This window comes from Mus musculus, chromosome 15, assembly GCF_000001635.26.
Source record: "Mus musculus strain C57BL/6J chromosome 15, GRCm38.p6 C57BL/6J".
NCBI classification, from domain to species: Eukaryota; Metazoa; Chordata; class Mammalia; order Rodentia; family Muridae; genus Mus; species Mus musculus.
The window spans coordinates 37,148,919-37,175,651 of record NC_000081.6 but is presented as its reverse complement, the minus strand read 5'-3'; the positions used below and the strand labels follow the sequence as shown (position 1 = coordinate 37,175,651).

The window sequence follows — 26,733 nt, the reverse complement described above, 5'->3', positions numbered from 1 at the left end:
ATGAGCGCCTGAACGCCCAGCACAGCGCTCAGCATGACCGCCTGAATGCCCAGCACAGTGCTCAGCATGACCGCCTGAACGCCCAGCACAGTGCTCAGGGAGTGACAGCCTGAACGCCCAGCACAGTGCTCAGCATGAGCGCCTGAACGCCCAGCACAGCGCTCAGCATGACCGCCTGAATGCCCAGCACAGTGCTCAGCATGACCGCCTGAACGCCCAGCACAGTGCTCAGGGAGTGACAGCCTGAACGCCCAGCACAGTGCTCAGCATGACCGCCTGAACGCCCAGCACAGTGCTCAGCATGACCGCCTGAACGCCCAGCACAGTGCTCAGCATGACCGCCTGAACGCCCAGCACAGTGCTCCGGGAGTGACCGCCTGAACGCCCAGCACAGCGCTCAGGGAGTGTCAGATGTCAGTAATTACCACCACTGACGCCTCATCAGCCTTGCTATTTCAAGGTTTAGACTCTTTGTGGAGGCTCTAGTTTGCTCCTTCTTTCGGGATGGGTTTTAATCACGCAGCCCAGACTGGCCTGAAAGTCTAAGTAGCCTAGGCTGGCATTGAACTCCCAAGTCTCCTGCTTTTACTTCCTGAATGCAGGATCACATATATGTGCTGACATGCTGGCTGAGTCTGCTCCTTTTTACAGCATAGAGATATTCTGCTATGGTGCTGGAGAGATGGCTCAGTGGTTAAGAGCACTGACTGCTCTTCCAGAGATCCTGAGTTCAATTCCCAGCAACCACATGGTGGCTCACAGCCATCTGTAATGAGCTCTGGTGGTCTTTTCTGGTGTGTCAGAAGACAGCAACAGTGTACTCAGATACATAAAATAAATAGTTAATTTAAAAATTAGAGAGAGAGAGATTGAGAGAGAGAGAGGCTGACTCTGCTGTCCTGGGGGTAAGCTGTCTTCAAACCTCCTCTGGAAGAGTTTCTATTTCTAATGGTGTGATCTGTCGTCTCACTTTTGACAAAGTTGTATGCAATGGGTTTCTGTTCAGTGTTCATGAGTCCAGCACCTGGCTGAACCCCTCAGCTGGAATCCTAATTTATCCCTGCTGAGTCCTGTTACAAATCCAGCAACTAAACCTCAAGGTCTGGGTCTGCAAAATAGGTACAGTGTGCCAGGACCAGTGCATGAGGTAAACACAGCAAACAGCATGCAGCACGTGCCCCTCACAGTTACTGTGTCATCCAGCACGCGCCCCTCAAAGTTACTGCATAGGTGTGTGATGGTGGAAGGGAAGGCAGGACAGGTCGGCCCCTGAGGCACCCACATGGAGACTGAACCCAGGCTCTCGTGTATGCAAGACAAGCATTCTGCTGCTGTCCTACATCCCCAGCCCCACTTTTCCTTATTTTTGTTTGGTTTGTTTTGTCTTTGAGACATGGTTGTTTTGTGTAGACCTGGCTGTCTTGTAATTCACTCTGTCGACCAGGCTGGCTTTGAACTCAGAGATTCATCTGCCTCTGGCTCCTGAGTTTTGGGATTAAAGGTGCATGCCACCACTGCTTGACACTTTGTTTGTTTGTTTGAAGATTTAGTCTCTCTCTCTCTCTTTCTCGCTCTTTTAAAATATGTTGCTATTTGGGCCTTAAATTCTTTGCAGTCTGATCAGGCACTGGACTCTTGGTAGACTAGTCAGGTCTTGAATTTGAACATTAGCATTCAGAAGGAATATGGATACAGGCCTGAGCACTATAAACCGAAGGTCCCATGTCTGCCTAGACTGGTGGAACACATCTAGGAAGGCAGTGGCTCTAACTAACCCTTGATTTTCTCTCCAAACCCAGGGTGACAGAATGTCTTAGGTTTTGCTGTGAATAGACACCATGACCAAGGCAAGTCTTACAAGGACAACATTTAATTGGGACTGGCTTACAGGTTCAATCCAGTATCATTGAGGCAGGAACATGGCAGCGTCCAGGCAGGCATGGTGCAGGCAGAGCCGAGAGTTCTACATCTTCATCTGAAGGGTGCTAGCAGAACACTGACTTCCAGGCAGCTGAGATGAGGGTCTTAAAGCCCACAGTGACAAACCTACTTCAACAGGGCCACACCTTCTAATAGTGCCACTCCCTGGGCTGAGCATATGCAAACCATCACACGGAATATGTCTGGAAATTCTCCCTTTTGTCCGAGCTCATTATTGCTGACCTTGAAATCTGTAGTAGGAAGCTTCTATGTTATTGAACCCGTCAGCGTTCCAATATGATTGGATGCATTCTTTGAATATCTATATGACTGTTAGTAGCTTTCTAGGAATGCCAAAACAGTTATGGGAGAGGGGGTATCCAAAAAGCAACAATTGTATAAATTGATCCAAATTAAGTTATAATTTTCACAGATGTACAGTCTAGGTGGTGGTGATCCTGGGGGTGGATGCAGGGCCTCCTCTGTGAAGTACATGCATGGCCACTGAGCTGTCCTGAGGGAAGACCTTCATGTGGGTGATTTTTGCAAATACATTTGTTTCTGCTTATATGAAGATCACAGATGATGAAAGTATCATTTGCAAATTCAAAAAAATAGATATAATGAGATGAAATACATGTGAAAATAAGACATTACTTACGGGGCTGGTGAGATGGCTCAGTGGGTAAGAGCACCCGACTGCTCTTCCGAAGGTCCGAAGTTCAAATCCCAGCAACCACATGGTGGCTTACAACCATCCGTAACGAGATCTGACGCCCTCTTCTGGAGTGTCTGAAGACAGCTACAGTGTACTTACATATAATAAATAAATAAATCTTTAAAAAAAAAAAAAAAAAAAAAAAAGACATTACTTACAAAAGCCACCTGAAGTTTCCACTATTAAAGACAGAAGGCAATTTTAAATTATTTTTTTTTAAAGATTTATTTTTATTTATTATATGTAAGTACACTATAGCTGTCTTCAGACACTCCAGAAGAGGGCGTCAGATCTTGTTACAGATGGTTGTGAGCCACCATGTGGTTGCTGGGATTTGAACTCTGGACCTTCGGAAGAGCAGTCGGGTGCTCTTACCCACTGAGCCATCTCACCAGCCCTTTAAATTATTTTTAATTTTATCTAATATTTATTTATTTTTCAAGACAAAGTTTTTTTCTTTAGACTTGGCTGTCCTGGAATTCCAGGCTGGCCTCGAACTCAGAAAAGGCTTTTATTATTATTATTTTATTATTATTATTATTATTATTATTATTATTATTATTATTATGATGGATCATGCAAGGGACACAGGTTGAATCCACCAAAGAGATGGTTATGGAGAAGCCTAGCCCCCTGCTGGTCGGGCGGTACTTTGTGCGACAGTACTGCACCCTGCTGAACCAGGCCCCAGACATACTGCACAGATTTTATGGAAAGAACTCTTCTTATGCCCACAGGGGCTTGGATTCCAACGGGAAGCCAGCAGATGCAGTCTACGGGCAGAAGGAAATCCACAGGAAAGTGATGTCACAAAACTTCACCAACTACCACACTAAGATCCACCATGTGGATGCTCATGCAACTCTGAATGACCGGGTGGTGGTCCAAGTGATGGTGCTACTGTCCAACATCAACCAGGTTCTGCGGTTCATGCAGATCTTTGTCCTTGCTCCTGAGGGCTCTGTTGCCAACAAATTCTATGTTCACAATGACATCTTCAGATACCAAGGTGAGGTCTTCAGTGGCTTTGCCACAGAGCCTCAAGAGGAATCCGAGGAAGAAGTAGAAGAACCTGAAGAAAGACAGCAGACACCAGAAGTGGTGCCTGATGATTCTGGAACTTTCTATGATCAGACTGCAGGCAATGACCTGGAACCGGAGCCGGAGCCGGAGCCGGAGCCGGAGCCGGAGCCGGAGCCGGGATCTGTGTCCACATTCAAGCCTGAGCCTGCATTGGAAGAATCTGCTCCCGAGAATGTACAGAAGAGTAAACTCCGACCCCGGCAGATGTGGCCCCGGCACAGGAGGACTTGAGGACATTTTCTTGGGCATCTGTGACTAGTAAGAACCTTCCTCCCAGGGGGGCTGTTCCAGTGACGGAGACACCACCTCATGTGGTCAAAGTGCCAGCGTCACAGCCCTGTCCAGAATCTAAACCTGACTCTCAGATTCCACCACAAAGGCCTCAGAGAGATCAGCGAGTTTGAGAGCAGCGAAATCAATATTCCTCCTCAGAGAGGATCCCGACCAATCCGTGAGGCTGGTAAACCAGGAGATGTGGAACCTCGAAGGATGGTGAGGCACCCTGACAGTCACCAGCTCTTCATTGGGAACCTGCCACATGAGACGGTTGACAAGTCGGAACTGAAGAATTTTTTTCCAAAATGTTGGCAATGTGGTGGAACTGCGCATCAACAGTGGTGGAAAGTTACCCAATTTCGGTTTTGTTGTGTTTGATGATTCTGAACCTGTTCAGAAGGTCCTTAATAGGACCTTCATGTTCCAAGGCGCAGTCCGCCTGAATGTGGAAGAGAAGACTCGAACTGCCAGAGAAGGCGACCGCAGGGATAACCGCCTTTGGGGACCTGGAGGCCCCGGTGATGGATCGAGTGGTGGGATAAGAGGCTCTCCCCGTGGAGGCATGGTGCAGAAACCAGGCTTTGGTGTGGGCAGGGGGATTACAACTCCAAGGCAGTGAATTGCTTGGCTCAGATCTCCACACAGCACACAGCCCCGGCTCCTGCAGAATGGTGAATTCCTTCAACCAGCGTTTGCTGTCTCGGAATAGTCTATTATAAACTGCTTGAGTTTGTACAATTTTCATTTCGCTTGTGTTCATGGTGTGTGCTCCCCAAACCCCTTTCCTCCCTTGATCCCTTAGTCCTCCATTCCCAGTTTTCCGGAATGATACTTTAGGAGGAATAGGTTGTAAAGAAGAAGAGGAATACCGGGCGTGGTGGCGCACTCCCAGCACTCGGGAGGCAGAGGCAGGCGGATTTCTGAGTTCGAGGCCAGCCTGATCTACAAAGTGAGTTCCAGGACAGCCAGGGCTATACAGAGAAACCCTGTCTTGAAAAACAAAACAAAAAACAAAAAACAAAAAACAAAAAAGAAGAAGAGGAGGAGGAGGAGGAGGAGGAGGAGGAGGAGGAGGAGGAGGAGGAGGAGGAGGAGGAGGAAAGAAAAACTGACCTTCCTGCTCACACGGGTATACAGACTGGACTTTCACGGCCATTCCCCAGAGGAGCATGTCTCAGTTTCACTGACTGCGGATGCTTTTGGGAGACAAAGGATTTGATAAACATTTTGGAAGCAGGAAAAATCAAGTCACAACTCCTTTCTGGTGTGGAAAAATTGCCTTTTGGCAACTGGTGCTGGGTCCCTGCTGGTGTGGCTAACTGAATAATAAAAGTTGGTTGCAGAGCTTTGTTCTTTTGACATGTGATTACCAAATAATTCTAAGTCTCCATTTTTACCACTGGATTTTTAAATTGTGATGTAGCCTGTCAATGTCTAGAACACAGTTAAAGACTTTCGTTGACCTGTTAGAATTTTTTTTTGAGGTAGAGTTTTTCATGTTTTATTTGTATTTGTAAAAAAGAAAGAAAGAAAGAAAGAAAGAAAGAAAGAAAGAAAGAAAGAAAGAAAGAAAGAAAGAAAGAAAGAAAGGAAGAAAATAAAAGAAAAGGAAAGAAAAGAAAAGAAAAAACAGGACAAAAAATTCCCACAAGAAAACAAACCCCCAAATCTGATAACAAAACCAAGCAAAACTGTGCCTTCTATTTATCTTTGATTCTGATCGGTCCTGGCAATTGTTTAAAGAAAAGTAATAAAGATTCTAGATTTGTTTTCAGATTCAAAGAAAAGAAAAAAATACAATATTAGCACCATTTCCTAGTTTTTTTTTTCACATAAAGAAAAAAAATGAAAGCAGTACTCTTCGGCTTCATTGGCACGGTGGGTATTTGGTTGCCGGGAGTTTTGAAGAGTAGTGTATTTTCATTAACTAGATTTTGAATGCTCTGCAAGAGGTGTCTAGGACATATTTGTCCCCTTCCTTTGTCCCCTTTTCCTTCCTGCCTTTGATTCTTCTTAAAGTGGGGGTAAGGATATGATTAAGAGCTTCTGCCCCACCAGGCAGTGGTGCACCCCTCTCATCCCAGCATTGGGGAAGCAGAGGCAGGTGGCTTACTGAGTTTGAGGCCAGTCTGGTCTATGAAGTGAGTTCCAGGACAGCTAGGGCTACATGGAGAAACCCTGTCTCAGAAAAAAAAACAAAAACAACAACAAAAACAAAAAACAAAAACAAAAAACAAAGCACAAACCCTTCAGCTCCTCTGGACAATCCCTCTGAATGATAAATTACAGAGCTTACTCAGTGTGAGATAGGGCAGTTTTAGCTTGATTTATTCTCTGGGCAATGGGCAGGGCCAGGACCAGAGTCACCTGCTACTGCATCTCCCACATGAGCCTATTTTAAGACAGAGAACGTTTCAATATAACTGGCATATGTGTCCTAAGCCATTGCCACAGGACAGAACAACCTTTAATCCACAGCAGTCACAAGGCTGACATTATCTTCTGGATCGCTGGTCTCAGACTTGTGATCTCACAGATTCAGACAAGGTGTGTTGGAGGCGTTCTTGGGAAAGAATGAGTCTCCAGACAGCCATAACTCTCCCCCTGAACTCTCAACTGTTGTTTCGAGCAAGAAAGAATCCCACCCATAGGAAAAGCTGTGCGTACACACGCACACACATCCAACACATCCACCATCGAGGTGATGACCCTGTAGGAGCAGCCAGTCAGACACACCAGCGTTCCACTGGCATGACCATCAATGCCTAAGCAATAAAAGTCTGTTCATGGAAAGAAGACACAGACAAGAAAACAGTAGGGTAGCAGACAATAGCCAGGCTGCTGTCTACTCTTCCTGGGTGAAGACAGGAGGCCTCACTGCTGAGGTGAGCCTGGATAGAGCTGTGCAGGAAGTGAGGGAAGCTTGCGCTGCCTCTGGGGAGAGGGAGATGGGACTGTGTTTGGTGTCTAAGGAACAGCTGGGAGTTGCTCCTTAAGGGAGGCTACGGGGAGTACTAGGAAATAAGTCAGGAAGGTTGGGTTTGGCTAGGTCTGACCCCAAGATCACCGTGGCATTTGACCTCTTACTCTGAGGGCATCAGGGCATATGTAGGAAGGAAATGACAGGGTCTGACTCAGGTTGAAGCCTATGACAAGAAGACTGTCGAAGAGCCAGCTCCGAGCCAGATCGGTCATGGGAGTGACCCTGGATTGAAGAGGTGGAGGCTGGGGATAAGCATGTGAGAAGTGGCCAGATCCATGATTTGCCAAACACCATGAGAGAAGAAAGGAGTCACCGGAGTCACCGCAGGCCCCAGGGTTTCCTCCTGAACAAGGATGAAGATTGCCTGAAGGGGGGACAGGCTGTAGGCAAGGCGGCGGTGTGAGGAAAGGTGTCAGGAGAGAGGAGCTCCTTTGGAGGGAGTTAAATGAGGCGATGTGTCAGGCAGGCCGCCACAGCCACAAGAGACTGGAGCTTGGGGAGGCAGAGATTTGAGAGGCATCAGTACAAAGGTGAGTTTTTGAGTTCTCATATCAGTTGAGATGACCTGGAGCTGAATAAAGGCATGGATGAAACGGAGGGTATCCAAAACCCTGAGGCTGAAAGCAGCCATGCATGAGACTGTGTGGTCTTCATGATGCTGGCAAGATTGAGGGAGAGAAATGTGAGTTAGAAGACAGCGCTTCAGCGGCTGATGGGAGTGATCAGTGGTGAGTCCTAGCGGGGAGCATTCTCACCAGAGGGTCTGAATCTATATCAGCTGTGTGATGAGCAGGAGCTGAGGGAAGACAGAAGCTACAATTATTCATTTATTTATTTATATTTTATGTGCACTGGTGTTTTGCCTGCTTGTATGTCCATGTGAGGGTGTTGGATCCCATGGAATTGGAATTGCAGTGATTCATAAGCGCCATGTGACTGCTGAGAATTGAACCCTGAGCATCTGAAAAGCAAACAGTGCTCTGAACCGCTGAACCATCTCTACAGACCCGGTTTAATTTTTTTCCCCCTTAATAGGACTTCATGCAAGTTGGTCTGTGGGCACAGCCAGGTTTTATAGAGAGAAGTTTTCCACAAAGTGAGAATATGAGAGACTTTGTGTTGTGCTCATGAGAACATCGAGAGCACAGGAAAATGAACTTACTTAAAAGGAAGATGGAAGAGACAGGCGGAGTCAGGAAGAAAGCACGGAGCACCCTCTGGAGCTACAGAATCCTGCACTCTGAGCAAAGAGTGAGGTTGAGAGGAAACAGGGCACAATAGGGTTACCCGGCTTCTAAATTTCAGGCATCATAGACCAAGCAGTTGCTTAATACTGACAGCCTGACTGTGTGAGAAGGCTACAGTGCAAAGGAGACTTTGTATACAACATTCTTGGGGTGGAGGCGCTGCAACCTCCTTCCAGGAGAAAGTCAGTTAGCCTTCAGCAGAGTCTCAGCTAAGTCTTAGGGTCCAGGAGATCTAAAGAGTCATTTAGGGGAAGGGAGGTGGCTCGTGGGAATGAAGGGTGACTGTTCTGAACCCTGGGGAGATAGGGTGCAAGAGGCTCAGGTTGGCTTGGAGAAAAGGCTTGAATGGACTGTCATTCTCCCTGCTGCTACAGTTGTTCTGTATTGAGCCAGCCCTTCTTGCTGCATATGGAATGCTGCTGTGTCTGCAACTTCCTAGCTACTAGCTCCTTAAGGGCAAAGGGAAATCTTGGCTGGGATTTTTATCTCCAGCATAGGGAACCTTGCCTTGCTCCAGACATCCAAAGAGCCAATGATTGGGAAACGAAGCAGAACATAGGTGAGCTTGAGAAACCTGATAGCCCAATTAGTGCCCTTCCACTGGGTCAGCTTGACACATAGAAGATGACGGAATCTGCAACCAAGTCTGGGGCAGCCTGGGCACCAGCTCCCCGCTCCATATTTAATTCAAGAACAATAAACACGTGGGTCCTTTCCAGTCCCCATAGTCATTTATCTCTCCGTCTCAAGCACTTCCAAGTGTTACGGGTTCCCTGTCCCCATAGTGAGAATGATCTTGCTGGGCTAGCATGGAGCGAAGGAAGAGCTCCAGACTTGCCACACGAGGGATGAGGGGAAGAGGAACGTGAAGACAAGAGCCATCTCTTTGCCCTCTTTAGATAACATCTGAGCTCACCGTTGCCCCTGCAGTTTCATTCCCACTCCCAGAGCGTGAGGCTTAACAGCCTTCCCGGGCCCAGTCTTTTCCTGGTCTTGGCTCTTCCCTGCAGGCACCTTCTCCCTGGACTCAGACCTCCTGCTCCCGGAGTTCCCGCCCTTCCCACCTCTATCTGCCACTCAGAACTGAGCTCAGCTCCTCCCCTATGCGTCAGCTGCCAGAGGTCCCCTTCTTTCCTCCTTCTCTTCCTGTTTTCACTGTATGCGCTGACAATCCTGTAGATGAAGTGTGAGTCTCATCCCCGTCCATCGTTCTTCAGCTTCCTAGAAAACAGAAGGCTTTATGAAGCGTTCACTTTCTCCCTCCAGACTGGATACTATGCCTCCCTCCAATTACGGGAGGGTGGGTACTGCCAGAGGATCCTTGTGGGAAACCAAATGACTCAGCAACTCTCCTTGGAGAGCGATAGAGGGTCACATCCTAAAGGGTTAGCCTGATGGGAAAAGGCAAAGGAAAGGGGCTCATAGGACTGAAGAAACCGCCACCTGCCCAGAGGTGTGGGTCTAATTTGGGCAGGGATAAGGTAAAAAGAATAGGGAATCTATCCCTCTTCCTAAAACAGGAGATGGCCAGATGATGGCCGATCCAAAGAAGAGGACAGTTGCAGCTTCCTGGTGCTGCTTGGATATTGTCTTCTTACAAAATGGTTCAAGCTGTCAAAACAATCACATCAATGTATTTCTCTCTCTCTTTTAGATTTGTTTTGTTTGTTTGTTTGCTTGTTTTTGAGACAGGGTTACAGGTTTGAGACAGGTTGTTTTGAGACAAGGTCTGGCATTAAAAGCATCTGCCACCATGCCTAGTATAGCCATATATTTAGACTTGAAAAAGATGTAGTAGCTATATGATTTAAAAAGGGAGCCTGAAGTTGAGTGGTCTTTAATCCCAGTACTTGGGAGGCAGAGGCAGGCAGCCTGTGCACATAGTGAATTCCAAGCAAAGCTACACAGAAAAACCCTGTTTTGAAAATAACCAGGAAGAGGAGGAGGAAGAGGAGGAGGAAAGAAGGGGACCGCTGGCAGCTGATGCGTAGGGGAGGAGCTGAGCTCAGTTCTGAGTGGCAGATAGAGGTAGGAAGGGCAGGAACTCCCCAGGAGCAGGTCTGAGCTGAGGGAGAAGGTGCCTGCAGGGAAGACCAAGCCCAGGGCCTGTGCTTGCCTATGTCTCTAAAGCTTCAAGGGCATTCCACTACTGTGCCCTCTTTTTGTCTAGATTCCTGTGACATCTCACATCTTTGTTTCAAGAGATCCAATACTTCCTTCTTTGACCATAAATGACTTCTTTAATCACCATGCAGCCTATACTATGGAGTGAGACCTGTCAGAAAGATAGTGAGACAGAGAGACACAGACAGAGAGTGATCACCTAGCTGAGAAAATGAATTAGGCTTCCCATAAAGCCCAAGTCAAGAACTGCTGCACGCTTGGGCACAGCCAGGTTGGCAGTCTGTCCCCACTGGAGGTGTACTGGCCAGGAACAGTAGTCAAGTGTAACGCAGCTGCCCGGGTTCTCCAAGGAGCCCGTGGGACTAGCCCTTGGCCCAGGCCTGCTATTCTTGGCCTCTCCAGTGCATGTCCTCTGCGTCCCTGGCTTCCCTCCTGCAAGTACCAAAGGTTTTACTAGGAACTACAGGGAGCAATGACCCTGAACTTCATCTTTGTAAACGTTCCCAAAATTATCTTAATGAGGATTCCCTTCCAGGTGCCAGGGAGTTCTGGCAGGGGAGCTGTCTTGTGGCTCTTCATCCCCCCCCCAACCCCCACCCCTGCCCCCTCGCAGAGGCCCAGCAGGGAAGTGGCTTTGCTCAGAGACCTCCTGGGAGGACGTCAACAAGAACTTTGTGTTCTTGTGGTGCTGACCTGTCTGGCAAGTGGAGGGTTGAAAAGAATACAGGTGACAGAGGTGGAGGATTTGTCACCAGGTCGTGCTGTCCGGTCGTGCCCCTGCTCCAGCCTCACCCACCCCACCCCAGGCGCAAGTGTGCCCCCCCCAACTGTAAGTGTGACACCCCTCCCCACAGTGGCGAGCCGTCACACTCCCCTGCACCTGCTGGCTGCCTGAGTGTTCTATTGTTATAAACATTCCTCCAGGTCAGTCTTCCAATCTGGCTAGAGAGACCATGGAAGGACTTGTGGCTGTGAAGGCTGCATTCTAGTTAAGTTAAACATTGGCCTTTTGTTGGTGGGTAATTAGCTTGATAGCAGTAAGTAGCCCCTTTAGGAATTGGAGAGGGGGGACGATGGGAGGGATTCCCCACCCACAGAGGAACAAAGTTAATTATCAAAATCTTGAGGGCTGAAAAGAAAGTTTCTGCACTGGGCAAGCACAAGGACTCTGGTTTGATTCCCCAGTTCCCTGTAAACATCTAGGCATGGAGCTGAGATGTGGGCTGGAGCAGGGACAAAAGGATCCCTGGAGCTCACTAGCCAGCCAGGCTACCAAATCAGCAGATAGACCTGTCTCAAAAGCTAAGGTGGAAAGGAGCTGTTGCGTTGTTAGGTGATTAGTGCTGTCTGGCCTGGCAACCTGAGTTGGATCTCTGGGACCTGTGTGGTGGAAGGAGAGACCAGCCACTGAACATTTTCTCTGACTTCCATGCATGCTATGACATGCACACACATATGTAACAATTGAGTTAAAGAAAATTAAACTAAATAAAGTGGAGAAAAATTGAGGAAGATAACCACTGTTAACCTTTCCTGTGTGAAAACACACTCACAAACAGATTTAAAGAAAACACATAATGAGCTCCTTGTACTAAACCTCTTGCTATACTCTTTCTCTCCCTCTCATGGTCCCTGTTCTGGCTGGCTTTGTGTGTCAACTTCCTTGATGATGAACAGCACTATGGAAGTGTAAGCTGAATAAACCCTTTCCTCCCCAACTTGCTTCTTGGTCATGATGTTTGTGCAGGAATAGAAACCCTGACTAAGACAAATTGGTACCAGGAGTGGGGTATTCCTGTAACAACCTGACCATGTTTTGGGGAGGACTGTGGAAGGACTTTAGAACTTTGAGCTAGACGATCCATTCAGTATTAAGAGTTCTGTGGGATGTTGTGTAGGAGCTTGGAAGATAATGTTGAGAACAGTGCAGAAGATGGAGGCCTGGCTTGTGAATTTTCAGAGGGAAGATTAAAGACTCTTTTCAGGGCCATTGCTATTTTGTGAAGATTCTGTGGTTCTGGTTAGCTGGGGCTGAAGAATCAGCTGTGATTAAAAAGATACCAGAACTACTAAAGCAAAAACTTTACATTACTGGGACTATTGATGCTGGTTAGCTGGAGCTAAGAAATTAGCGGTGATTAAGAAGCGACCAGCATCATTGAGGTGACATCTTCTAGGAAGTGTTTTCTGAGAGCATAGAGGCGTTCCAGAGATAGCCAAGGTTGTACCTTGGTAATGTGTAAGAGTTATCACCCAGGTGGTACTGGTTTTGAAGGCATGAAGGGGTCATGCAGAGCAGCTGAGGCTCGGCACTCTGAGAGGCCATGGAAGGCCATTGGTGAAGGTGCAACCTCAGTTGCAATTGATGGCCCAGGACAGAAGGGATCATGCAAAGGAGTTGAGGTTTGGCACCATGAAGAGAGCCTATGAGAGGCTGTTGGTGAAGCCTAGTTACAGCGGAAGATAGCAGTGTTTGGAGATGCCAGTGCCATGAGAGGACCACCAAGAACAGCAGCAGCAGTGGAGTATAGGCAGCTGGAGCATAGAAGACAAGATGTGTGCTACAAAGGGCATGGCTGGAGAAGTGACCCAAGCCCTTGGAGGAGCCCAGAAGATCATGAGTGGATCCCAGACACTGGACAATTGGAGTTTGATTTTTGCTTTTGATTGTGACTGTGCCCTGATATTTTTCCCTCTTGAAGGAAGAAAGTATTTTAGTGGAGCCCACAGTTAAGAGACTTTGAATTTTAAAAGATATTGGACATTTTAAAGGGATTGAACTTTAATATACAAGACTGTGGTACTTTTAAAATTATTTAGATCTTGGGGAGGAATAAGAATGTAAGGGTTGAGGCTTAATAGTGATGTGTTTGTGTGTCAAGTTGACAAGGGGTCAATTGTACTGGCTGGTTTTGTGTGTCAACTTGACACAGGCTGGAGTTATCACAGAGAAAGGAACTTCAGTTGGGGAAATGCCTCCATGATATCCAGCTGTAAGGCATTTTCTCAATTAGTGATCAAGGTGGGGAGGTCCCCTTGTGGGTGGGACCATCCCTGGGCAGGTAGTCTTGGGTTTAATAAGAGAGCAAGCTGAGCAAGCCAGAAGAAGCAAGCCAGTAAGTAACATCCCTCCATGGCCTCTGCATCAGCTCCTTGCTTTCTGACCTGCTCGAGTTCCAGTCTTGACTTCCTTGATGATGAACAGCAGTATGGATGTGTAAGCCAAATAAACCCTTTCCTCCCCAACTTGCTTCTTAGTCATAATGTTTGTGCAGGAATAGAAACCCTGACTAAGACAGTCCCCATTCTAGTTTGTGGGATTTTTTTTGTTTGCTTGCTTGCTTGCTTTTTCACAGACAAGGATTTTCTCTGTAGCCTTGACTGTCCTGGAACTTACTATAGAAAAGGGTAGCCTTGAACTCAGATATCTGCCTGCCTCTGCCTCCCAAGTGCCTGTCTAGTTTTGTGGTCTATATAATCACATATGCAAATAGCCACAGCTATGATATGTGCAACCTCTGCTAAGCTGTGAGCAAGCTCAAGGCAGTTAATGTCCTACTGTAAGATATTAATTACTAGGGACAAAGGTGCTGCTTAGTCAAACTAGGCTCTTAATGGCCAGGGGAGGATCTAGAGTTGTCCATGGGAATCCTTGGAAGGTCACAAAAAGGCACCATGAAGGGTGTTAAGGTCACATGCACCCCAGGATATACAGCAGAGAAATCAAAGACATTGACTGGGCCTCACTGCCTCTTCCCTTTTAGACACATGCGTCAAAACAATTTCCTCCAGAAGCCATTGTAATTCTCCAGACTCTATTAGGCAATCTGCTATACACCTGCATAGCATTTGTCTGCTTTCCTGAGACTAAGATGTTCTGCATCAAGGCCTCAGCCAGGCTCTAGCAGGTTCTCTAGAAAGACTGAATGAGCAAATGTTCTTTCCTTTTCAAATTAATTTTATAGGTCAGTGTACAAAACAGTGGGTTTCATTATGGTATCTTTCCACTCACACACCTTAGTTTGTGCTATTCTGCTCCCCTCCCCCGCCGTTCCCCTCCTGTGCTGCTGTCTCCGCTCCCCCCCCCTCCCTGCCACTCTGTTTGGTTCCTTCTTCCCTTCGTTAGTTCTTCCCTCCTGCATATGTATTTCTTTATTTTGACTTTATGTGCATGGCTATGAACTGTTGGTGTCAGCTGCTGTCCACAGCTGGTTCCACATTCTTCTGTTTCCTGCTTCCCTTAGGATCGATTCCTTCCCTTGCCTGGTCCCTTCTCTAGTTTTGTGAACTACAAACACACACACATAAATGCGTATACTGCATTTACACACACAATTTTAAATCTAGTTTCTGCATATTAGAGAAAATGCAATGTTTGTCTGAGCTGGCTTACTTTGCTTAACATGGTTTCCAGTCGCATCTGTTTTTCTTCCTGCAAATGCCATTCTTTAATTTTTCTTCATAGCTGCATAAAGTTCTGCTATGTGTATGCATATTTATTTAATTACATTTACGTGGTGTGTGTGTGTGTGTGTGTGTGTGTGTGTGTGTGTGTGTACCACAGTGCATGTGTGGAAGGCAGAAAACAACTTCCAGGAGTCTGTTCTCACACCCCCACCTCCACCCCCTGGGGGCCCAGGGAGTGCAGCGCAGCTCGTTGGCTTGGTACCTTTACCCCAGCTATCTCCCCACCTGGCAGCATTTCCTGCATTCGCTCCTTTGTTGATAGAAACTTCTGTTTCTTGTCTACCTAGAAGAGTATCGTTATAAATATGGCTGTTTAAGCATCTCAGTGGTAGGACATTCAAGAGTATAGCTAGATCATGTGGGTAAGATGAGATCTCAATGTAATTTTAGTTAGAAATTGGTAGCTGAGAATGCCAAACACTTTCTTCAAGTGCTTATGAAAAGAAATACAAATTTGGCTCATTTGCCCATTAATTGATTGACTGATTTGGGGTTGAAGCGTTTACTGTTTGTAGTTCTGTATACATCTTGGGATAGATGTTTACCCCCAGCCCAGTGTGTAACTGGCAGGTTATTCCTCCCTCCCGGGAACCCACAGTGCATCTTCATAGTGCCGCACATCACTTAGTATACAGGCCACTGCACCTAGCTGTCTTCTTTCCTGCTAGACTGGAAATACAGGAACACTGAAATCTCTTCTCTCTTGTCCTCCATCCCATGTGTTCCAGGAATGGTGCTTGCATATACAGGTGGCAAGAATAAAAGTAATAAGAGATTCATTACATACAACCAAAGATACTGTGGTCTATATTGATTAGGGGGAAAAAAGACAGGATCGAGGGGTTAGAAGGATGGTGCCTTGAAAAGAAAGGGGAAAAGCCAGGAGTTCTGTGCTAATGGATATGGGGTGCCCTTTTTAGGGGTGACTGTACATTGAGTGTAGCTAAGAAAACAAACAGGGAGGACAGGTCACCCCATTGGAGATGATTAATCAAGTCTATGGAACCTCTGAGACCTAAGTCACTTCTTCCTCTGTCACTTGTAAGCTGGGCTCCTTTTGTAAAACGAAGAGCCATAAGCTCTTGTGAAGACCCAAGCAAGAAGTGACTAGAAACTTGTAAGATCAGGTTTCCACATGTTGAGCAGATCTTGGCCTCTCGGCTTAGAGCTTCACAGCATCTTGCTGAATTCCTGAGTCACCAGAACCTGCCAGGTTATGATGTCATCACCACGCAGGCAGAAACCTTGCTGCACACCTGTCTACTTAAGCTTATAGTCCCTCTGCTTCCCAGGGCCAAGTGCAGGGGGAGGGGAGGGAGGAGCGGCTGTGAGAGAGCCAAGTGCAGGGGGAGGGGGGAGCGACTGTGAGAGGGCAGGTCACTGCAGGCTGTGGGAAGCTCCTCTCTCTGCATGAGTCCCCTCTCTCTAGACAGTATTCAACAGAGCTGACTGCTAAGGCAGACTGCAAAGGCTGAGTGAGGAATTCTGGAAGTGTCCTTGTTCCAGATGGGAACTGCTGGACAATCTTCTCAGAGCCACCTTGTCCCTTTTCCACAATTATCCCAGAATTTGTTTGAATGGCCATTTTTTTTATGAAACTCCTTCTTGTCCCCCACTTCTGTCTTCTATGTTCCTGATCTGCAAACCGGAGGGCAGAGCATTGAACGAGTAAAGCAGCAGCCTGTCTGTTCCCACACATGCACCCTCCAAACACTATGCTCCCTCCAAACACTAGCCTTCTTATTTTTGTTTTCCTTTTCTAAATTTGAGACAATGACTCACTTATAGGTAGATCCTCCTACATCTTCCTGCCAAGGGCTGAAATTAAAGCCCTGTGCCAGTTGTCCGCCACCACATCAGCTAATTTTTAATATACGTGAAGGAGAAGCAGGGTTTTGTCTGTCTGTCTCAGTGATCTGTTTTACTGTCTGATTAACCCATTTGGACGGTAACTACAGAGCTTTAAAAGAGAGCCTATATAGTTCATGCTGCTTGGTGTATCCACTCTGCAGTCAATGGTTTTCTTACTGCTAATATCTAGTAGTTCTGCCCAGCTTGTCTAGAGTAGTTCTCAATTTATTATTATTATTACTATTATCATTAATAGTTTTAATTTTGCCAGTTTTTTGATTGTTTGTTTTTGTTGGTTTGTTTTGTTTTGTTTTGTTAATTTTGAGACAGGATTTCTCTGGCTGCCCTGGAATTCACTCTGTAGACCAGGCTGACCTTGAACTAAGAGATCTACCTGCTTCTACCTCTTGAGTGCTGGTATTAAAGGCATGTGCCACCATACCTGGCTCAATTTTTACTAGTTTTCTGGAAAGATAAGTAGAAAGATTCCTTTATATGTGATTATTGTGTTCCTTTAAACTTTGTTTTAAAGTAAGAATACTGACCATACATATTTATAGAACACAGTGACAGTGTGCTCCTCTGGTGTATAATGAGAAACCAAATATTCTCTCCGATTCTGTAAACTGTCTTTTTCCCTTCTGTGTTTATTTTTTCTTTTGATGTGTTGAAGATTTTAGTTTGATGAAATTCCATTTGTTAAGTTTTGTTTTTGTTGCCTGGATTTCGGGATGCTTACTTTAAAAGAAATTTTTTCTCATCCCAGGGTCACAGAGATGGCCAACATTTTTTCTAGCATTTCTGTAGTCTTGAGTCTTACATTTAAGTCCTTAATCTATTTGAGTTGGTTTGTGTATACAGTTGGAGACAAGAATCTAGTTTCGCTCATTTGCATGCAGATACAGGGCACTGCTTATTGGAAACTTGGTCCCCAACACCTTGCTGTTTCTTTTGTCCAAGTGATTATTCATCTTGTAAACCATTAGCACAATTCAGCCAAGAAAAATGTCAAGATGAAATTACTCCATATGTTTTTTTCTTTTATTCTAAACATTACCAATGCCAGGCATCTCTGCCCTACACTGAATTAATTTAAGCAGCCGTGTGAATGTTTTACAGAAGCGAGCAGCTGATATGTTCATTCAAGTGAAGCACTCATGATTGTGCTCTTAAAGTATGAGCATTTTAAAATACTGTTTCCAGAGTTACTTTTTACAATTCTTAACATTCCCTCATTTTACTGAGGGGCAGAACATGCTTATCCAGTGGGAAGAAGTCACCTCACCTTTCCAGACCAGTTGGTTGCTGTGGCACACAGGGCAGCACCTGCCAGGTTCCAACATGAGCCATCCTTCCAGCTGCAATTCTGAAATGTCGTGAGACTCTGAAAGAAGAAAACCTGTGAATCATTCACTCAAGGCCCAAGTCTGGCAGGACGTCTGATTACAAATCAGATCCCACTAACTAGGAATGGCTTTTCTGTTTCTGAAGAGTTGAAAGGAGTGTTCCTTGAGTGTTGGAAAGTACATGAAATGTAAGCCTCTGTGTCTGTTGCTGCGGCTGTAGTGGCTTTCGCTGTGTCTGCTGCACTTCTCTGCACTATAGCAGCTGTGTTCGGTGACTGCAAGAACAGCAGACAGCTCACAAACTAAAACTCTACCCAGCCCACTGACCACTGAACAGATCCAGTTCTTCCATACACAGGAAACAAATGTTCAAAATGAACTGATTTGGCCAAGATCCTGGCCTATAAAGACAAAGCAGAGTTACGGAGTGAAAGATGCAAACATCTACTTATAAGCACCCCAAAATGGGCCCAGAACATTGAAAAATCAAGTTGGTTCTGAACAGGAAAGGCTTCCTCCCTGCTGGGTTGTTTTTATAGAACTAAAAGGCACAAAGCAAGTTGCTGCAGGGGTAGGGCAGGATAGACACTCATTCCCAGCTGTGAACACGGTGGACTACAATAGTAACCACCATGCAAGATGTGCCTACAAATACAATAGTGGTACAGATGTTAGCGAGGTAGCCAGTAGATTTCTGCTTGGATGTAAGTCCCTCTCCACAGGGGAAAGTGCTTACTTAGTCCTGTAAATCTGACTGAGAATCCATAGTCGGAGAGCTCCAGGCCCCAGGGGTGACACTAAAAGTATTATCTTTCTAAATAGACAGAGTATCAAACTGCTCTCCTTATCCATAGATAGTGCAGCTCTCAGAACGCATTAGACAAGTGTGTGTGTGTGTGTGTGTGTGTGTGTGTGTGTGTGTGTGTGTGTGAACATGCATGCAGTGGATAGTGGTTAACTCACAACTGGTCAAAGTACAGACAATGAGTCTATGAGATGTTCTCACAAGGAGATGTCTGCATCACACTCGTTCAGCTCAAGTCTCAGATCCATAAAGGGTGGAAAGACTCTAAAAGCCAGAGGCTGGGTAGGACCAAGGGGAAAGAGTGTCTCCTGGTAAGAATGACTGACACACTCATGATCTCCCAGCAGCTGTGGCTGCCTGCACAAGGCCTGCACAAGACCTGTGTAAAACCAGCACGAGGCCTGCACAAGGCCTGCACGAGGCCTGCACAAGATCAATCACATCAACATCCCAGCATGGAGGGAGAAGAGGCTCATGATCCTCCAAGCCTACGTCAGGACCAATTGGCAGGTGATATCTCCTAGGGTAGGGAGAAGCCATTTTCTTTTCATGTGTGGCCCTTGGTAGGCTGATCGTGCTCCAGGATGGTTCCATAACCATGATACACAGGCAGCACAAACTGGACTTGGTGGGTTATTAAAAATAAAAGGAGAATGTGAAGCTTGGAGGTGGGATGAGGGATGAGGGATGGATCCAGGAGGAGTTAGGGGAGAGTAAGGGATGAGTAAGATCAAAAATGATTGTATCACATTCTCAAATGATTAGTATATATATATATATATATATATATATATATATATATATATGTGTGTGTGTGTGTGTGTGTGTGTGTGTGTGTGTATGTATGTGTATGTATGTATGTATGTATATATATATATATGTGTGTGTGTATATATATACATATATATATATGTGTGTGTGTGTGTATATATATATACATATATATATATTAAAGAAAGCATGCAGAGAAAAAAGAAAACCAAACAACTAATGCTGAACAAAGATGATGACACCAAGGAAATATCTTCCATGAATGTCAAAGGACAACATATTATACAAAAATTAGGGGGAAAAGTGGATCCCATGGAGTAGCCCACATTTATCTGTATGGGAAAACTGACTTCTTCTTAATCTGGGACATGAGGAACAGCCAACCTTGTTCTGAAAGTGTAGCCCTCAATAGTAATAGCACCTCCATCCTTGGCGGCATGGAAAATGGCACTGAAATAGCCGGACTCAGGTGGCCCCTTTCCCTCAAGGATGGCACCCTGATTTCCTTCTGACTCAGTGGATTCTGGCTTCTTGTTTCCTCGCTGCCTTCTGCCAAGGTTCCAGAGTAGTGTTTCTGGTCAGGCTTTCCGGTATTTGGACTCGGGCTCCCTCGCGGCCGAGGGAGTTCTGGGTAACATATAAACTCATGCCTTGTCTTCTTCTTCAGTGAAGAAACAATGGCCTCAGAGGGAAAGGGTGACTCAATGTCCGGCCCAATCTCTGCTCTTAGTTTGTGGAGCCAGCTCTGTTTCCCATCATTAACAGATTTATTTGATTATCTGATACTTCTTAGATTAAACGATTAGGCTCCCATAATAAAGACACTTGGCAAAACCTCTCTCCTTGTTGCTTGACCCGCATACCCTTCCCTTTCTGCCTGCTTCCACACAAAGACCTAGTATGCTAAGATCAAGGAATTACCACATCACGTGCCATAGATATCAGGTGTCTCAGCACAACTGAGACTAAGTCCAGGGCATTGATTCCGGCAGGTTTCTTAAAAACTAAGGGTCCCCTTTCCAAAATAAACAAGGAGAAAAGATTTGGCTTTCCTTCAAGTTCCCTGTTTGTTACTGCAGAATGCACTTCCTCCCACCTCCTCTTCATAGATAAAGCAGTGCAGAGATTGCTCAGGGTCTCCTGCCTGGACACTAGCCATGCCTAGACAGCATCACAGGTCATTGGCCTGTTTCCTGTAACTATAACAAAATGCTGGAGGCAGACTAACTTTATAAGGAAGGAAGCTTAGGCAGCTCACAGCTCTGGAGGCACTGGAATCTGCTGAAGACTTCATGGCTGTGGTACAGGGTTAGGACGAGAACCCACCACCGAATAGGGCGCTGTTTACTATTTGGATCCACTCATAACAACTGGCTCTGGTGAGAACTTACCAGGAGAGCAGATTTCCCGCCAGCCACCTCCCCTTGGCCCCTCTCAGAAAGGTTTCATCATCTCCCCTTCTATACCAGGTGCCAAGCTGCCAGCCAAAAACCTCTGGGAGAGGAGCCACATGCAAATACTCTGGCCATTGTTCTTTATAGGCGCCATTGGCTTCCACACCCGTGGGAGGAGCGGAGTCAGCTACACTCACTTGTCTGTCCCATTTGTCCTCTTCCTCTTGGGTTGCAGCTAGGCTTTGTCCTTCTGTGCATGTTGCTCTCTTCAGGCCTAAGGTCCCCAACCCCACGCGTGGAAGATAGTTAAATCCCTGCCTAGGGCAGATACAAACTGGACTTCCAGCCGTTGCTAGAACTGGTAGATTGAAGTCACTGCATTTTCTCAGACCGTGTAAGGCTTAGAATCAAGGTCTCAGTAAGAAAGTTGATGCCTGACTCAAAAGACAAACAAAAACAAAACAAAACAATAAAATAAAAGAAGGATGGGAGCAAAGAAAGAAGGAAGGGAGAGAGGGAGGGAGGGAGGGAAGGAGGAAGGAAGGAAGGAAGGAAGGGAGGGAGGAAGGAAGGGAGGGAGGGAGGGAGGGAGGGAGGGAGGGAGGGAGGGAGGGAGGGAGGGAGGGAAAAAGGAGGGAAAAGGGAACGTTGAAGACAAGCTGTGTTAGAAACCACAGGAACTTGCCTACTGCCTGTCTCCCTAGCAGCCAGAGTTCCACAACACCATTCTGAAGAGGGCAGTGGCAGGTTGTTCCTAACAACCTGTTAGGATTCCTGCTAGAGTTATGTCCCCAAGAACCACTGACATTACCTGCAGGTATGAAGTGTGTTTTAGGACAGGAACTCTGAAATTATAGGAGAGTCAGAAACCAGACAAGATCTGCCAAAGTAGATAATGTTATGGGACCTATAGGGCAAATTTTGATACCATGCTCAAGGGACTTGTGGGTTAAAATGGTGGGCCACATCCGGCCTGCCACAGGGCTAGGACAATTCATGGAGGTAGACGTGGGGAGTTTGACTGCATGCACCCTACACTGCCACTGGGCAGGTGTTGGGTTGTGAGAAGCAGCAAGATCCTGCTCCAGGGTTGGGGAAGCACAGTCTGAGGTCCCCGTGGAACTGCTGGAGTATGGCTCCTGCTGTCAGGCACCACAGATGCTGCTGGGTGCCACGGAAGAGCCAGCTCTGGGGTCAGGGACAACAGGTTCTAGCTCTTGGGCACCACTGACTCTGCTGGATGCTGCAGAAGAACAGAGAACAGAGCAGAGAACAGGCTCTAGCCAGCGGCCAAAGGGTAAAGGGCAGGAGGAGAGCACTCCGGCTGGTTCCTGAAGGAAGGAGAGTCTTTAGTTTGCCTGTAGCTTGGCTTGGTGCTGACCGTGGCTAAGAGCACAGGGAGGCAGGGAGACCTCATGCCGGAAAATTAGATGTGCATGGCTCTTTAGAGGAAGCTCCATTGCTCCAGCATGGTGGATCCTAATGAGAAGAGACAGTCCATGGTTTTAAGGCATTTATTATCATGAAGTAGAAGCAGGATATTCAGAGAGAGGGATAGAGTAGAGAAGTAGGGACTGGCCATGACCACGTGGAAAAATGAGAGAAGGGAAGATGGAGAGATGGGGAGCAAGAGGGCTAGAGAGAGACAAGAGTAAGAGAGTAAGAGAGGGAGGAGGGGGCAAGCAGATCCTTTTATAGAGGGCCAAGCCTACCTGGCTGTTGCCAGGTAACTGTAGGGGTGGAGTCCAGACAGAGTACCAGGAGCTTGGGCATTGCCATACCTGACTGATGGCCACAGAGTTATGGAACTGAGGCCTCATGTCAGGATCCTGATGTCTGGGAGCACAGCAAACTTCCCTCCGTTCCTTGCAGAGTTATCTGCTGGGTCTCCAGGGTTTAAACCTACCTCGACCAGAAAACAGACTGCCTTTCACTGTCCCACAAGGACTAAAAGACAACCTAAAAGTATAGCTAAGAATGGGTCAGACATGAACTTCAGGCTTTTGGTAGAGGCACTATTTAAACTGTCAACTCTCATGACTTGTTGGTAAGATTTGTTCAGCAAGTAGACATATCCCCACACCAAGCCTGAGAAAGGGTTTCTTTGTGTAGAAAAGAAAACAAAACAAAACAAAACACTGGGATGCTCGAGAGATGACTTAGCCATTAAGAGTACTGGCTGCTCTTCCAAGCAGCCCAAGTTTTTTTGTTTTTGTTTTAAGATTTATTTATTCATTTATTATATGTAAGTTCACTACAGCTGTTTTCAGACACCCCAGAAGAGGGTGTCAGATCTCATTGTGGATGGTCGTGGGATTTGAACTCAGGATCATTGGAAGAACAGTCAGTGATCTTAACCACTGAGCCATCTCTCCAGCCCGCGGCCCAAGTTTAATTCTCAGCTGCCCACACGACAGCTCATAACTACCTGTAACTATAGTTCCAGGGGACCTGACACCTCCACACAGACCTACATGCAGGCAAAACCTGAATGTGCAAAATAAATAAATAAATAAAATTTAAAAATTTAAAAACTAACTGGAGGTATAAACTTGTAATCCTAGCTAGTTAATCATGATCTCAGACATTTTAGACATATTCTTTTGTATTTTCTTTTACTATTATTGTGGTTTCTTAACATTTTTATTTACTTTAAGGGTGAGGCATTGGGGCAGGGTGTTGCTATATAGTACTGGCTATCATAGAACTTACCATATAGTTGAGAACCTTAAGTTTTCAGCAACCGCCCTGCCTCTGCGTCCTGAAAGCTAGGATTACAAGTGTGTATCTGGCATGCAAGTACGTGTGTGCATGCATGTGTGCCTGCGTGTGTGCGAATCCAGATAGCTCCCAGGCGGGTGCACTCGTATAATCCCTTGGGAGCATCAAGTGTTTAGCTAAACTACTGCTGCACTCCAAATTTAGTTTCCAGAACCCACTTTGAGCAACTTATAACTGACAGCCACTCCGATCACATGCACATGCCCATGTGCAAAAACACACGCATAAGCGTAATTGAAAATGAAACAAATCATCGAAGCATAATGACCAGTGCAGTGCCAGCTCCAGTTCGGCCCAGGAATAACTGTGGGAGTCACACCATCGGCCCTTGAGTAGTAAGGGGCACCCCATTTCTACACCCAGTTTTCCTTCATTTTATTATCTACTCAGAAAGTTGAACTGCCACACTGCCCAGAGCCCAGTGCTGAGGAGCTTGGGTTCAATTGTAGCTAAGTCAACAAATGTTGGTGACAGTGGATAGGCACATGGCACACAGAACCTGAGGCTGTCATGAGCCCAGATGCCTGGCCTAGGTTTTGGTCAAGAAGTGACAAAGATTGTTTTAATTGTATATTGCTCAATGACTAAACACAACAAAACATAGCAATTTAAGACAAATAAAACGCTTGTTGGTTTATCATAAGTCTGGGGATTGAATAGGCTCAGCTGCAGGTGGAGAAGGGTACAAGTTCCTTCTCCCTTGCTGCAGCTGGAAGTGTATGACTTCACCAGGAGTTGGAACTGGTAGGTCAACATGGCTCCTCTCTAGCCTAGGTAACTCTAGCTCTGCTTCTTCTCCCTCTCCTCTCAGAAGCCCTATTTCTACCCAGGAGTCTCCTGAACAAGCTTACCATACAGCAGATAGCTTCTATATAGAATATAAGCCTCAAAGTTTCCACACAAGGGTGTCTATTATTTAGTCTTAATTCCCTATGGACAGAGAAAGTCACATGGTCTATCCCAGTAGGAGACATCACACAGGTCTACTTGGAGAGGTGGTCTGGTAGCAGGCACTCATTTTATAGTCTACTGGAGGAACCAAGACCAGAAGGTCAGGGTGGATGACCAGGTAAACTAGAAATGTAGCAAAGTGATATGCTAGAGGCCATGTGTGGAGTGTGGTTACCACCTGTACTGGTTAGTTTTGTGTCAACTTGACACAGCTGGGGTTATCACAGAGAAAGGAGCTTCAGTTGAGGAAATGCCTCCATGAGATCCAACTCTAAGGCATTTTCTCAATTAGTGATCAAGGGGGAAAGGCCCCTTGTGGGTGGGACCATCTCTGGGCTGGTAGTCTTGGGTTTTAAAAGAGAGCAGGCTGAGCAAGCCAGGAGAGGCAAGCCAATAAAGAACATCCCTCCATGGCCTCTGCATCGGCTTCTGCTTTCTGACCTGCTTGAGTTCCAGTCCTGACTTCCTTGGTGATAAACAGCAGAATGGAATTGTAAGCTGAATAAACCCTTTCCTCCCCAACTTGCTTCTTGGTCATGATGTTTGTGCAGGAATAGAAACCCTGACTAAGACAAATTGGTACCAGCAGAGTGGGGTATTCCTGTGACAACCTGACCATGTTTTGGAGAGGACTGTGGAAGGACTTTGGAACTTTGGGCTTGAAGATCCATCCATTGTTAAGAGCTCTGTCGGATGTTGTGTAGGAGCTTGGAAGATAATGTTGAGAACACTGCAGAAGATGGAGGTCTGGTTTGTGAAATTTCAGAGGGAAAATTAAAGACTCTTTTCAGGGCCATTCCTGTTTTGATTGTGAAGATTCTGTAGTTCTGGTTAGCTGGGGCTGAAGAATCAGCTGTGATTAACAAGATACCAGAACTACTAAAGCAAAAACTTTGCATTACTGGGACTATTGATGCTGGTTAGCTGGAGCTAAGAAATTAGCGGTGATTAAGAAGAGACCAGCATCATTGAGGTGACATCTTCTGGGAAGTGTTTTCTGAGAGCACAGTGGCTGTGTTCCAGATATAGCCAAAGTTGTACATTGTGCTGTGGCTGGACTTGGTAATGTGTAAGGGTCACCCAGGTGGTACTGGTTTTGAAGGCATGAAGGAGTTGAGCAGAGCAGCTGAGGCTTGGCACTGTGAGAGGCCATGGAAGGCCATTGGTGAAAGTGCAGCCTCAGTTGCAATTGATGGCCCAGGACTGAAGGGGTCATGTAGTGTTTTGGAGATGCCAGTACCATGAGATGACCACCAAGAGCAGCAGCAGTAGTGGAGTACAGGCATCTGGAGCCTAGAGGATGATGCGTGTGCTACAAAGGGCATGGCTGGAGAAGTGACCCAAGCCCTTGGAGGAACCCAGAAGATCGTGAGTTGGATCCCAGACATTGGATGGTTGGAGATTGACTTTTGCTTTTGATTGTGACTGTGCCCTGATATTTTCCCTCTTGAAGGAAGAAACTGTTTTAGTGGAGCCCACAGTTAAGAGACTTTTAATTGTAAAAAAGACTTTAGATTTTAAAAGAGATGGATATTTTAAAGAGATTGAAAATTTAAGAATATGTAAAGACTGTGGGACTTTTAAAGTTATTTAGAATGGGAATGAATAAGATTGTAAGGGTTGAGGCTTACTAGTGATGTTTTTGTGTGTCAAGTTGACAAGGGGTCAATTGTTCTGGTTAGTTTTGTGTCAACTTGACACAGCTGGGGTTATCACAGAGAAAGGAGCTTCAGTTGAGGAAATGCCTCCATGAGATCCAACTCTAAGGCATTTTCTCAATTAGTGATCAAGGGGGAAAGGCCCCTTGTGGGTGGGACCATCTCTGGGCTGGTAGTCTTGGGTTTTAAAAGAGAGCAGGCTGAGCAAGCCAGGAGAGGCAAGCCAATAAAGAACATCCCTCCATGGCCTCTGCATCGGCTTCTGCTTTCTGACCTGCTTGAGTTCCAGTCCTGACTTCCTTGGTGATAAACAGCAGAATGGAATTGTAAGCTGAATAAACCCTTTCCTCCCCAACTT

The 26,733-nt window shown here is 46.2% G+C and overlaps 2 long non-coding RNA genes and 1 pseudogene across 3 annotated transcripts in view; 2 read left to right on the top strand and 1 right to left on the bottom strand.

Moving 5' to 3' along the window:
* Positions 3,248 to 4,297, top strand: Gm9509 (predicted gene 9509; annotated as a pseudogene).
* The window catches only part of Gm34820, a 33,480-nt gene continuing 12,972 nt past the window's right edge, over positions 6,226 to 26,733 (bottom strand). Inside the window, exons 2-3 of one of the 2 annotated variants that reach the window (XR_383949.3) lie at positions 17,955 to 18,053; positions 6,226 to 9,448 (exon numbers count right to left, since the gene is read on the bottom strand). This is a non-coding gene — a long non-coding RNA (predicted gene, 34820). Of the gene's footprint in view, positions 9,449 to 15,247; positions 15,555 to 17,954; positions 18,054 to 26,733 lie in introns of those variants that run through there. The other variant, XR_875168.1, reaches the window with a different exon arrangement.
* Positions 7,345 to 26,733, top strand: part of Gm41302 — a 44,281-nt gene continuing 24,892 nt past the window's right edge. The window contains exon 1 of the long non-coding RNA XR_875170.3: positions 7,345 to 7,510. This is a non-coding gene — a long non-coding RNA (predicted gene, 41302). The remainder of the gene's footprint in view (positions 7,511 to 26,733) is intronic.